The sequence below is a fragment of the Scomber scombrus genome, chromosome 22 (assembly GCF_963691925.1).
Source record: "Scomber scombrus chromosome 22, fScoSco1.1, whole genome shotgun sequence".
NCBI classification, from domain to species: Eukaryota; Metazoa; Chordata; class Actinopteri; order Scombriformes; family Scombridae; genus Scomber; species Scomber scombrus.
In genome coordinates this window covers 13,219,970-13,233,058 of record NC_084991.1, presented here as the reverse complement: position 1 = coordinate 13,233,058, position 13,089 = coordinate 13,219,970, and the positions used below count along the sequence as shown (strand labels likewise).

The window sequence follows — 13,089 nt, the reverse complement described above, 5'->3', positions numbered from 1 at the left end:
GAACAAAAACTAGGCTGCAATAAGCACTCGGCAACAAAAGGAGAGACACAAAGTTTAAGAAAAGATACATTTTTAAAGCGTTGTTAAACTCAAGTGAAAAGCCTGCTATTTTTGACTAATTGCAGAGCAGCCGCTGCCGGTTCAGCGTGTGTTCTCCCAGTATAATATCTGGTTATGCATATTGTCTGGTCAGCATGGATTTGCATACCAAAGCAAAAACATCATCAGATAACCAATCAGAGTCAAAGAAAGTAGAAAAACCGGAATGACACGAGCGAGACAACAGCCCAACAAATTAGTCAGACTAGAGAAATATTCATTCAGGCATCTGTGCCGAGAGAATGATACAAGCCTGCAGAATAATATCACTGAATGTAGAATAAATATGTATTTGTGACTTGAACCATGATATATGAAACACAATCAGTTTGACTAAAGAGGCAATTAGATATTTAATGTGCCAATTAGCAAATGTTTCTTTATCAAGCCACATCTTGAAATGACACATCAGCAGAGTAGTGCATTAATATGAACACTCAACTCTCATTTTCTCTTTTTTTTGCCATAAAATTATTGCCATAATTTATAACTTATGCTTTATAAAAAGTCAAACCCGGGAGGACAAAAGTTGCACGATCAACAGGAAGACAATAGGAGGGTTAAGTACATTTAGTTTTAAACCTGTTTTTCACAAGTGAAAATTAGTATTAACATTATCACAGTTAACCACAGACTATAAATGCACCGCACTAACCGAGCCAGCAGCATAATCTGATCACTTCTGGCTCCCTAAATCCTAGATGGCAACAGTCAAAATGCAAACTTGAAGCTTTAAAACAGGAGTCCACAAACCAATGAGTGATGTTAAAGTGTCTATGTCCATAATTCTTTATGGTCTACAGTTAGAAAAGAGTAGAAAAAATGCCTTTACTGCCACTGCACACTTCCACTGCAATGAAATTACTCCCCGAACAGTAGATGCAACTAGAGCACACATTAAAATAACATTATGAAATTAAATTGTTTAACTAACTTTGCCAGTAAAATGTCTCCAACTGGTGATTATCAAACTAACTTCAGCCTGATGTGTGTCTGAGATGCAGTTCCCATCACACATCAGCATCTGATTGTGACTGATTGGGTTTGTTTTTCTCTTCTTTTTTCCAAAACTTGTAAAAACTAGTTTTTTTTAACGAAATTGCAACAGGCCGCCTTGATTCATTACTGTGAACGATTTGATCAGTCAGACAATCAATCACCCGCTGAGATGAATCAAACACATCCAGATGCCTCTCATCTCCTTATCAATGTTACTGGATGACTCTTTAAACAATCGCCTTACTCATCAAATCTGTGGCTTTGTTTGAGCCTCTGCTAGTTTCTCCTTAAGCTTAATAAGCCTAACAAGTGAGCAGTCCCACCAAAAAGTGACTTTCTACTTCTCAGATTGTTTCATTTAAGCAGTGATTACTGGCTATGTGGTATTTTTTACAAGAACAAAGCAAAATTTGGAGTGAATATCTCTTTTTTTTTTTTAAATGTTTGGAGCATTTTTGTCTTTATTTGACAGGAAATTAATCAAGAGAAATCAACAAAAGGCTGAAGTTTGGGGACTTTGCTGTCATTTTATGGGTTCTTTAACCACCAGACGCCCCAACGCTCCCCTCTTTCCAGTATATCCATGTATACCGAATGCACTCCTGGTCATCATTAAAGTTTTAGAAATAAGCGTAACAAAATCTGAGCGACACATGGAAAGTATTTGTCTTGTACTTGTGTTGTGATGTCAAAACGTTTGTAGAAGTATTAAAGAAAAGAAAAAAAACTATTTAAATGGGGAGAAAAACAGCAGATTTCAAGTCTTGAAGACAAAAAAGGCAAACAGGATGAAACGCTGACAATTATCAAACACTTGCTTATTTCTCACTAATGAAACAAAATTTGAAAGTCATTATCCTCAAAACAACAGACAGTGTTTGTCACTTGCCTTGCGGTTGTCCTTGATCATGCAGTCATGCACCATCAGTGACTCACACACACCGACTTCCACCCACTTTCATCAAACCTGGCAATTAACACCCAGGCACACATGCGATCCTCAATCAAGCCAAAAAAACACAAAAAAAAGCTCCAAACATTCAAATTAATATCCAAAAAGAGCAAAAAGTATCCTTATTGTGTTATTAGGAGAGAGAGTCATCCTCACATGTATGCAGGCAGGAAAAGTTAAATATGATATTAAAAAAATAGTCCAACAATCCTCTGATGAAAGAAAGTTGTGCATCCAAAAAAGAAGAAGGGGAAAAAAACAAAAATCCAGAGAAAATGAAAGCACACAGCTGCTGTTTGTGCTACGAGTATTTACAGAAATGTGAGGCTACAAAGGCTGTGACAGTCTCCACAACTACCCGAGTGTGTGTGTGTGTGTGTCTGTGTGTCTGTGTGTGTGCCACCCCCCTCACCACACACACACACACACACACACACACACACACACACACACACACACACACACACACACACACACACACACACCCCCGACGCCCCACAGTGGCTCCAGCATACATCCATTGCGTAAACAACAAGCTGAGCTAATTTGGCTCACATGACGCCGTTTGCTGCCCTTCTCCCCCCCACCCCACCCCAAACCCCACCCCCACCCCCCCACCCTCCTCACAGCCTATCAGTGTTTCTTGCCTAAGTGCCCTACAATCTTCTGCAGCATTGACACATCGCTGTCGTCAGCATGCAGCGGCGGCACAGCGCTCATTAAAACTCAAAGTGCACTCAAAACGCCTGCTATCAAATAGTACCCAGAAGTTCACAGATCCTGGTTTTTCCCCTTAAAGTCCCCCTCCGCTGCCCCTTCTACTCATCCAGGACTTCCCCCCCCCCCTTTGACACAGAATGACAATGTTACGCAGATATTTTGCATCTGCTTCTTCAAAAACAAACTATTTAAAGACTTGACTGTCATATTGAAATTAAAGATGTTCATCATCAGATCTGAAGAAGATATTAATAGGAGTTTTGGTAATCGACCACATATGTTGAATACATTTGGTCATCTATTAATCATTTATCAAGCAAAAATGTTATATATATGTTTATATTATCTTGTTCCAACACTGAACATGTGAGGATTTGCTTCTTTTCTCTATTTAATGTCACTGTGGATTTAACATCTTTGAGTTTTGGAGTGTTTCTGAAGACATCACCTTGAGCTTTGGCAACATTTTTTCCACTATTTTTACCTGATTTTCCAAAAACAACATTTGTCACTTAAAGACCTAATGGAGTTTTTTATTAGCGAGCGCTTACAAACTTAAAAACAACACATTTTTAATGTTTTCGCTCTGCTCTACGACACACTGAATTTGAAATGAAGCCAAGACTATGAGAGCAAAGTACCCACTTTCAGCTTTAATTTGAGGCTTTTAACATCCATATCCAGATGAAAAGTGTGGAAATGGTAACCCTTTAACTTACGCTACTGCACTACCTAAAAATTGGAGCCGATTTGTATTAAAAAAACTAAAAAGATCATTCACTACGAATAACCTCAAACCTTTACAGCTGGAAGTTGTTTGGTTTTAAATCCAAGGTGCTGGCTGGAGATCAGAGCCAAAACAACAGGAAATGTGTCACTGTCCAAATACTTATGGACTGTGTTGCTCATTTCCCCAAAATTCACCCTGACATATTTTTTTCTGCGAACTTTGGATGTCCTCTGGAATTTAAAACATCACATATTTGACTCTTTAAAAAAAAAAATCTAAGTTAATAAATTCCCTGAGGTGTGAAAGAAACAAAAACAACCCACATTTATGTGTAAAGACTAAAGTTTTTCCACAATATGAGGTCTTTAAAATAATTTTCCTGTTGCTGTGAGTAATTTGAAGGTTCATACGAGGTCAAGGCTCTCTGAAAACTAAAAGTGACATATTACGTTAATCACAGCTAGAAAAAAACACATGAAAAAGGTCAACTTCATTCATTTATTCTACAGTCAGCTCACTGAGAGCGTGTTTTCTTTTCTCCACTTGTTTTGGTCCCTCACTGGTTCAACAAGTTTCAAACCCTCAGGGAGCGGAAAGCATCCACACGCTTTTGTTCAGATTGTTGGGCGTCAGTGTCAACTATTCGACTCGGTCTTTATCCCCTAAACGAGCCGACTTTATTTATTTATTTATTTATTTAATTTTGAGTTTATTGGAGTTCAGCATTTCTACTTGATGAAGCTTACTGGCCTATAGTGTCCCAGAGGAAACAGCCCAGATTGGGCATCAGGGGATTAAACTGGTCTGGGAGAGTTAATCTCAGACGCAAGACATTTGTGCCCCCGTGGTCTGAGGAGGGTTTTTTTTAATTATTGATTAGCCCCTGATGGGGCACTGGGCATCCACGTGTTGTCCTCCTGCCTTTCCCTAAACCCATCCATGCCAAAGATTTAATGGGGGATTTAGGAGATTAACTACCACTGCATGGGCTTGGGGTTTTATTGCATTACTCCCTATTAGGTTCTCCTCTTTTAGACCCATCCAAGAGTTGTTTCCTCTTGGCAGCAGGAGGCCTTGATAACAAATTGTCCTCTAATTTCCTCTACAGCTTTTTTAACATGGGTGTGTACACAATGCAAAGCAGTCTGTGTCTCATACACAAACTATGACAAACCTTTGGTGCTCACTGGCAAACTAATAAATGATAAAAGTGCAAACAACTGCTCCTGATGTACCAAAATAAAAAAAACAGAAGACAGAAGAGACAGAGGAAAACAGTGCAGCAGCCAAAAAAAGAGAGGAGGGGGGTTGAGGGGAGGGTGGGGGGGGAGGGAAACTCCCTCAGCCCAGGGCTTTCTTATTTCAACATCAATGACTGGAAACAACTTCCTACAACACAGACATGTGCATCAAATGCCCTAAACAAACTGCAGCTTTAAGACTTTTTCTGAAAACAAAAGAGGTCAAAAATGGTATTTGCCTAATTCCTCTACTTAATCAAATACAAGCCAAGAGTTAGTCGGTCAGTAGAAGGAAAGACAGAAAAAGAAACAGATCCTCATCGTTTCCTGGTAAGTGACCACCTCTTTCTGTTTATCTCAAGCACAGATTGTGTGACTGTCTTTCTGAGGAAATATTCACAGGAACATTAACATACAATGGCTTATCTAAAACAGCTAAATGATTAAAAAAGAAAAAAAGAAAAAGGCTGTTGGGTCTAAAACCATCAATAACACGCAGGAGGACATATTGATTTCTCCCTGTGGACAAAAAAAGGGATCATATATATATTTAACGTCTATTGCTTTCATTTTCCCTTTAAAAGTGCTCTTTCTTTCCTTTATCTACAGCTCACCCATCCCCACTGGCAGCTCCATGAGAGAGAAAAAATGTCTTTGGAGCAACAAGAAGTCTAATAGCATGATTTATTCATTGCACATGAACGTCTAGCGCCGGCTTCTAACGTGCAGTCTTTTTTTTCTTTTTTTTATTGTTTCTGTTCATTCCGGTGACGGATTTAATCTGGAAGGAGGAATCCTCGGGAATAATGCAAAACTGTAAAAAAAAACCGGATTTACAGATCGCCCCTTAAAAGAGAAATAATTAAACAGATACGCGCGGTTTAACCCAATTATCTGCTTAATCGTTGCACATTTACCCATACAAGTGAAACAATACACTAGGAGAAACATCTCGTCCGACTGTACAATCATCAACATATTAATCTATAAGGTGCCAAGAGGAGGAGAAGGAGGAGGAGGAGGGAGAGAGAGAGAAGGTGGAATAAATGAAATCCTCCCGATGTCGATTTCATTTGCAGTATTAATTTAACATAATGCGATCTAGAAACAGAGCTGTCGCATGAGCTGCTGGAGCATTTTTTAGATAAAAGTGAAAGAGGAAACGTTAAGTGCACATGAGGAAGATGAGGCAGTGTGTGAGGGGTGTAGCCGACCAGCAGGCTGGCTTGGCACTCCGGTCATGTACTTTGCACACTCAAAACTGCAGCGGAAAAAAACTCCCACGGAGTTGCCAAATGCACACTTTAAATTTAATTGATTAAATCTCGTCCATGTCCATCAAAAGAAACAGAACCGGGCACGTTATCTGCCATCACTTTATTTTTTCCTCGTTCAAAGATTTTAAGGCGCAGTTTTCCCCCCTGAACACCATAACCCGCCATGTTGAAAGTGGTTTGACATTTTGGCAGTGTCCGGTATTTTCCGATGGCTTTTACGCACCTCAGGGTGACGAAAAAAATCCCAAATGACTCATCTGTATGCGTATGACGGCAATAACTCATTTCTATAAAAAACAACAACTTCGTGTTAACATTAAACCAAAACAAAAAAAATGCGTGGTGCTCTTTAAAAGCCAGCATTTTAAAAAACAGCTTTAAAATAACGTGACGCGGTGCAGATTATTAAAGAAAATTCACGTCATTTCCAAAACTGTTAATTAGTCTTCACGAGACGTGTGAACAGAGAGAGACAGACAGAGAGAAACAACGCAATAAACGGTATTAGCGAGAGTGCCACGAGACAGCGTCCTCTCCGCCTGTGAAAGCTGTTAATTACAGCGCGTGAGAGACACTTTTTTTTGGTGGGGAGAGCAACTTGGGCTCGTGAACGGACGCTCGCGACTATTTTTTCTCGTTTCTATACAGGAGCACTTCATGGGGTTTTTAAAGCGGAGGAGGAAGAAAAAATAACTCCCGGTGGGTTTTTTTATTTCGTCGACATAACGAAAATAACAAAACGCTGCAGCCACATAAGAAAAATAAGCCGTCCAAACACAGCTGGTGCCGTCACCTGTCTTACCTGTCCAAGTTTTTTTTTTTTTTTGGTAGCCTCTCCTTCCACGAGACCCCCTCTGTTTTTTTTCTTCCTCTCCTCTCCTCGTTCGCGTGAGCCCGAGCAAAGCAGCGCGAGCGACGTCTTTCAGCTGCTGCTGCTGCTGCTGCCCCCAGTCCAATATGGCATCTCCCATCTGCGCATGTCCAAAAAACATCTACAGATATTTCCAAGCCAACTCCTTCATTGACCTTTTAGTGCAATAGCAACCCAAAAAAAGAGAGCGAGAGAGAGAAAACATTTCTTCTGCCTGTTTTATAAATAGGGAACTGAACTACAAAAAAACAACACACTGTACAGCGAGAAACAGCGAGTTACACAATGAATATTTTATGCGAATGAAAGCTTATTCTGATGTAGCCTAATAGTATTAACCTACACACACATATATATATATATATATATATATATATATATATATATATATATATATATATATATATATATATATATATATATATATATATATATATATATATATATATATATACAGTCACCGACCACTTCATTAAGTACACCTGTCTAATCTAATTCAATCCAATACGACAACTCTGCTTTAAATTCTACCTTTATTAAGTTTATAGGCTACATTTTCAGTTTTTGTTAACACTGTCCAAAAAAAAGGTGATAATTCTGCTTTATGTTTATTATTGAGGTCGTACTAAGTGGTGGTAGCGTAAAGAGGTACATTATATTGACTGGTGTTCCTAATATTCATGTATGTTAATGGGGGGGACAACCTATTAAGGACACCATTCAAAAGGCTAAAAGGCTTCATAATACATCACCATCACCCACTATCACTTCAATAATGAACATAAAGAAGAAGTATCACCTCCCCCCCCCCCCCCCCCCCCCCCCCCCCCCCCAATGTTGACAAAAACTGAGAATGTATAAGCTTCAATTTAAAGCAGAGCTGTTGTATGGATTGCGTTACATTGTACAGGTGTACTTAATAAAGAAGTCATTGAGTGTATATTCATTAGATATATATCAACTCTCCATCGTTTGCATCTTTTATTGTCTAATTTACAGCCATAATTTGATCCAATATCCACGACGCATGTCTTTATCTATAGAGTTGTCGTATTAACAGACACACACAGTTCTGTGCTCATTATAATAAAAGTGGTAATGCTTTTAATGAAGTATACAGAGCTATAAATGAACATAGGAGTAAACAAGTGCCGCGATTAAGTCTGAAAACTCTTAATTTAATTGCGCATATAGGCTGTGATCTCTTATCTCCTCAGTGTTCGCTCTTTTAGTCCACTTCCTTTTGGTTCATTGGGGGATTTTTACTTATCTTTTTTTTTTTTAGTTCTGCTAATCACTTTCCTCCAAAACAGTTCTTGAGAAATAGCGTTATTTTTTTGTCTTTTTTTTAATAATCCGGGGCCATCTCTTATCAAAGTCAACAGTATCCTCTAGTGGTTAGGAGCGCATTGCATCACACACACACACACACACACACACACACACACACACACACACACACACACACACACACACACACACACACACACACGCACATACACACACATTGCACAGTTCAAAGGTTCTTACATTTCCATGAGTTGGTGCCAGGGAGATGCAGCATGGCGAAAGTTTTATGGCACTGAACGAAACTGAACTTTAAAGTCTTTTTGCCTACAGAAAGTGAAACCTGCAGGTCTCTATTATTACCGCTGATAGCCGATAACATGAGGTTAGTTGGAGGCACACAAAAAAAACAACCGAGGCTGCAGTGAAAATTAAAGTTGCATGTTCCTCTTTGAGTGTGGAAGTTGACCTTTGAGTACTGTATGTTTAAAAAGCTGAAATAGGTATTGTAAGTGGATCCTAGATTATTTTGTGACACAGCATTTTCCTCATTATGCCTGGAAATCCCCTGAAACACCCACCGAGAACACCTGACTTTTCACCCACTGCCCAGTTAAGTTTGTAAAAGCTATAACTACGTTAAGTTAAGCACTTATTGGACTTTATTTGAACATATTATATCTTTAATGCACATTCTGAGAAAACAAATAGAAAGTAATGCATTAATATTGTTTATGCCGTTTTTTTGTCTGTTAAGCGTCGTTTGAGCTGATATTGTGGCTACAGTAACTTTCAATAGGGATGAAACGCTCCTTGAAAAAAAAGAATACATGGATATAAAAGTTTATCAAAGCTCTTGTTTAGTGTATAAATCACGACTACAAGGGTCAGTAAAGACACTCAAAACCTGAAGTGCATCTTTAGAAGTGCGTGAAATATGGTAAAAGCAACTAAATAGTCTGAAACTGTACAGCTGCGAGATTTATTATAACATATTTTCTCATTATGTGGTTTAACCCTCATCAGCATATCTAACATTCAAAGACTATACCAACTGGAGTCCCGGTGGACCCCCAAGAATAAACTATTGTGAGAAACAACCATCATAGTAAAAAATATATTTTTTCTTTCTCAAAACATTATTAGTTGTGTATAGCTAAGTAATATCATCTGGAAAAAAAGACAACATTATTATGATTTTTAGGCAAGTTACAGTTACTTTGCACATTGAGTAAAACGAAAATATATAGGCCTACTTTCTTTTAATAGAAGTTACAGTGTGTGATACTTTAAATTATGATCCATGACAAACATGATCTCAGTATACAGGCAGAATTGAAGCTTTTGATTGGGGTCAGAAACAGAAATATGAACTTAATAGGAACAAAGTCATGAAAAACTCCAATGATAGAATAAAGGACCTGTGTGATATGACCAAAAAATATACCTCTGGGGTCTGTGGGTACCCCAGTTGGTAGGATTAGGGTTAAAGCTGTGGTTCCTCTTTACTCGCCCCCAAAACCCTTCAGATTTTGGGGGCGAGTAAAGAGATATGGGAAAAAAGTACATTTGTTGGTCATTTTTTGTCGTATTTTGTTACTTTTTCTCTTTTTGTTGTACAATAGTCACCTCTTCAGATCTTCAAACCATCTTAAGTGACCATAAGTCCCAAAAAGGGTAAAAAAAAAAAAAAAGAAGCTGGTTTAAGCCTGAAAACGCCTGAAAACGGCCAGAAACCGCAAAGTGCGTTATAACAAATAATGGAACGATTAACAGCGATAAGGGGTTTTATTTTGAAACGTGTAACGGGAAGTTCAATGTTACGTTCATGGTGTGGAGGGGGGGTCTGATCCAAAAAAACACACAAAGGGACTCATAAAGAGCATAGGAAGAGGCACTCGTGCCGGTGTGATGCCGCTGGTGGAACAGATGGTTGGAGCGCGCGTGGTGCCCTATTAATCTGCCAGAGAAGAGGCTTTTCCAAGCGCGCGGGAGAAAGGATTATGACTCCCTTTTACACACACACACACACACACACACACACACACACACACACACACACACGCACAAGGACACGTGCAACTTGTGCAGCATGGGCCCGCGGCCTTTTTGGGGGCTACACTAATAAACAATTCTGGTATCTGAAATAGAGTATTTAAAACACCTATAGCGACTTCAGACTAAATCATTATAGTCTCTTATTGTTAAAATAATCCCATTATAACTCGTCTAGATTCATTTATGTGGCGTTTGTATTAAAATAAAGAAAGTAATTTATGCATTTAAGCTGTTTATCTATGCATGAATCCAATATCAACCAACTATGTCTGGCGGAATCATGGACGGACACTAATTGGCAATTAAATATCTGCAACCGAAATACAATTAAAAGTCTCTAAGGCAAGAGAATGAGGGGAAAAAGGTGCCTTCAGTAATGTAAACGTAGTCGTACTGCAAAAAGATCAATACATTTAATACAAAACTTAATATTTTCTATATGTGGGTGGAGGAGAGAAGGCTGAGTTTAACGTTGTCACTTTAATGATTGAATGAATATAAACTTGTTACATGAACTCTTGTGAATGTAGATGCTTTGACAGCTCTATTCCTTACAATCAATGGGATGCAGGTCTATCAGTAATATGCCAAAAGCAAAAAGCTGAGAATAATATTTTTAGGCTACAGGCATTTTGAATGACTATTTAGAGCAATTTACATTAACTTACTGCATTTGCATCTAATTAATTTCCTCCCTAATTTACTCTTCTTAGGTTGTCACAGCTGTGTTGTGCAAACGTTTCATCTTATAGCCTGTGGATCCCATTATAATGTGTGGAATGGCCTTAATTAAAGGATAGGTTCACAATTTTCACAATTTTGCACAAATGGACACTGAAACAGGTTTTTTCTTGCTGTAATCATTCCTCCTGTTCATACTGGACATTAGAGGATCTCATTTAAATGTGCTTATAATGAAGTTAAGTGACAGGGAACAAAATCCACTGAAAAATGTACTTAAAAGTTTTATGTGAAGATAAAATGACGCTTTAGCTGTTTGACTAAGTCAAATAAAGTGGATATCATCCACATTTACAGTCTGAGTAGTTATTTAAAAAATATCCCCTCTTTGTGTCTTGATGACAGTGTTTTCCTGTTCAGCTGCAGTGGAAAGATAGTAATAATAAAAAAGGAGGGAATTTGGCACCAAAAATACAGTCATGTTGAAAGATATGGACTTCATTAGGAGAACTGAAGCTTCATATTAGCTTCAAATAAACTTTTAAATACATTTCAGCTCAAAATGAGGACTGTGGATTTTGTCCTCCACCACTTACATTGAACCCCCCCCCCTCTCCCCTCCCCTCCCCACCCCCCTCCCCCAAAGAAACAGCTTAGCCTATTTTATTTTATTGTGACCCACACAAGGTTTTGAGTGGCATATATGCTTCTGTATGTGCTCTGAACAAAGCCAGACATCCTCTCTGACTTTGGTAGCCTACTGTAAGCCAACATGTATTAGTAGTAGCTACCTGAGACTTCCAGGTAAACATAAACCAATTAAGTCTCTAAACTGATCATCATTAGATCAATTAGTGATTAGAAACACTTTAAATACAGCCTGAGCCTTGAGCAGAATGAGGGATACCTGAGAGACTTTTAACACAAATATCTCCTTTATTACACCTTCACGTGAGGCAGTGATTCGTCTCGTGGACTGCTCGTGCGTGCGACTGCATGTGCGCGCACCCAAAGTCCCCATTGGCACAAACAAAAGGCTCCAATAAGCGGCCTCGCGCACATTCAAGGAATTGAGCTGCGGGAGTTTGCGTGAAGTCAGCAGCAACCCGTGATAGGAAGTGAGAAGAATTACACTCCAAATTAAAAGCATCAGAATCAGGCCACGTATGTTGGAGCTATTTGTTATTCTTGTTAGATTTAAGAATTAAAGTTAAATTTTTGTTTCTGTTTGTTTTGAAGAATAACGCTTAATTAGTTTGATTATAATATTAGTATAATTTTAGTTAATTTGAGTACTCGTTAATGCTTTTGTTTTGAGGGCACAGAGGTGAATATATTTCTATAGGTAGACAGGTACAGCACCATATGTTGTAGTTTTTTTACCAGGGCAAGAAGGATGCCATTGTTCTTTGTTTGCTTGCAAAATGGTAAAATACCCCCCCCCCCCCCCCCCGCATAAGATTCATTCCTGAGGTGCCTCAGTGGCTGTTTGATCTTGAGTTTATGTATTTCTTTTTCTTTTTTCTTTTTTGTAGGTTTGCACATAAAAAGGTATTTGCCTCCCTGCTGTGGTGAAAAACAAATAAAATATACACAAGAGATAAGTCTAGATCTGTATTTTCTTCACGAAATTAACAATTTACTCTTTTATGGATTCAAGTATTAGATAATTAGTAGTTGGCCTTTACCGACTTGACTGGGGGACCAGTTACATATACCAAACATATCCAAGTGTGCATTTTCTGTTAATATAGTGAGTATAATAACAGTCTGTCAAGTTATTTTAAGGCACCAGAGGAAAACAAAGGCTCCAGAACTGAAAGGATGAGTTAGTGTACTAGTGGAAATGTATACTTTGTAGAAAAAGAGGCGATCAGGAGGAAAGGATGTCTCCCTGGTGAAGACCCTAAAAAGGGAAGATATGTCTAAAAAGATATCAGTCTCCTCTGGCACTATGTGATCTTGTAGTGTGACTCAAGATAATATATGTATGACATATGCAGAAGTTTTTTTATTAATTTTTTATTTAATTTATTTTTACTGGATTTAGGCTATGTTTTGTATTTTAATGGCAAATTTGGTGTATTGATATGTACTGAAGTCCATAATATGATATGCAATTGAGCCATCTTTTGTATCAAACCTTTAAAAAAACCAAATACAATTTCCCCAAA

General features: G+C 38.3%; 1 protein-coding gene across 2 annotated transcripts in view; it reads right to left on the bottom strand.

Moving 5' to 3' along the window:
- sfmbt2 (Scm like with four mbt domains 2) overlaps nt 1-6,989 on the bottom strand; it is a 60,714-nt gene extending 53,725 nt beyond the window's left edge. For both annotated transcript variants that reach the window (XM_062443306.1, XM_062443308.1), the window contains exon 1: nt 6,821-6,989. The gene's annotated coding sequence lies outside the window, so the exon portion shown is untranslated. The remainder of the gene's footprint in view (nt 1-6,820) is intronic.
- Nucleotides 6,990-13,089: the final 6,100 nt, after the last annotated feature.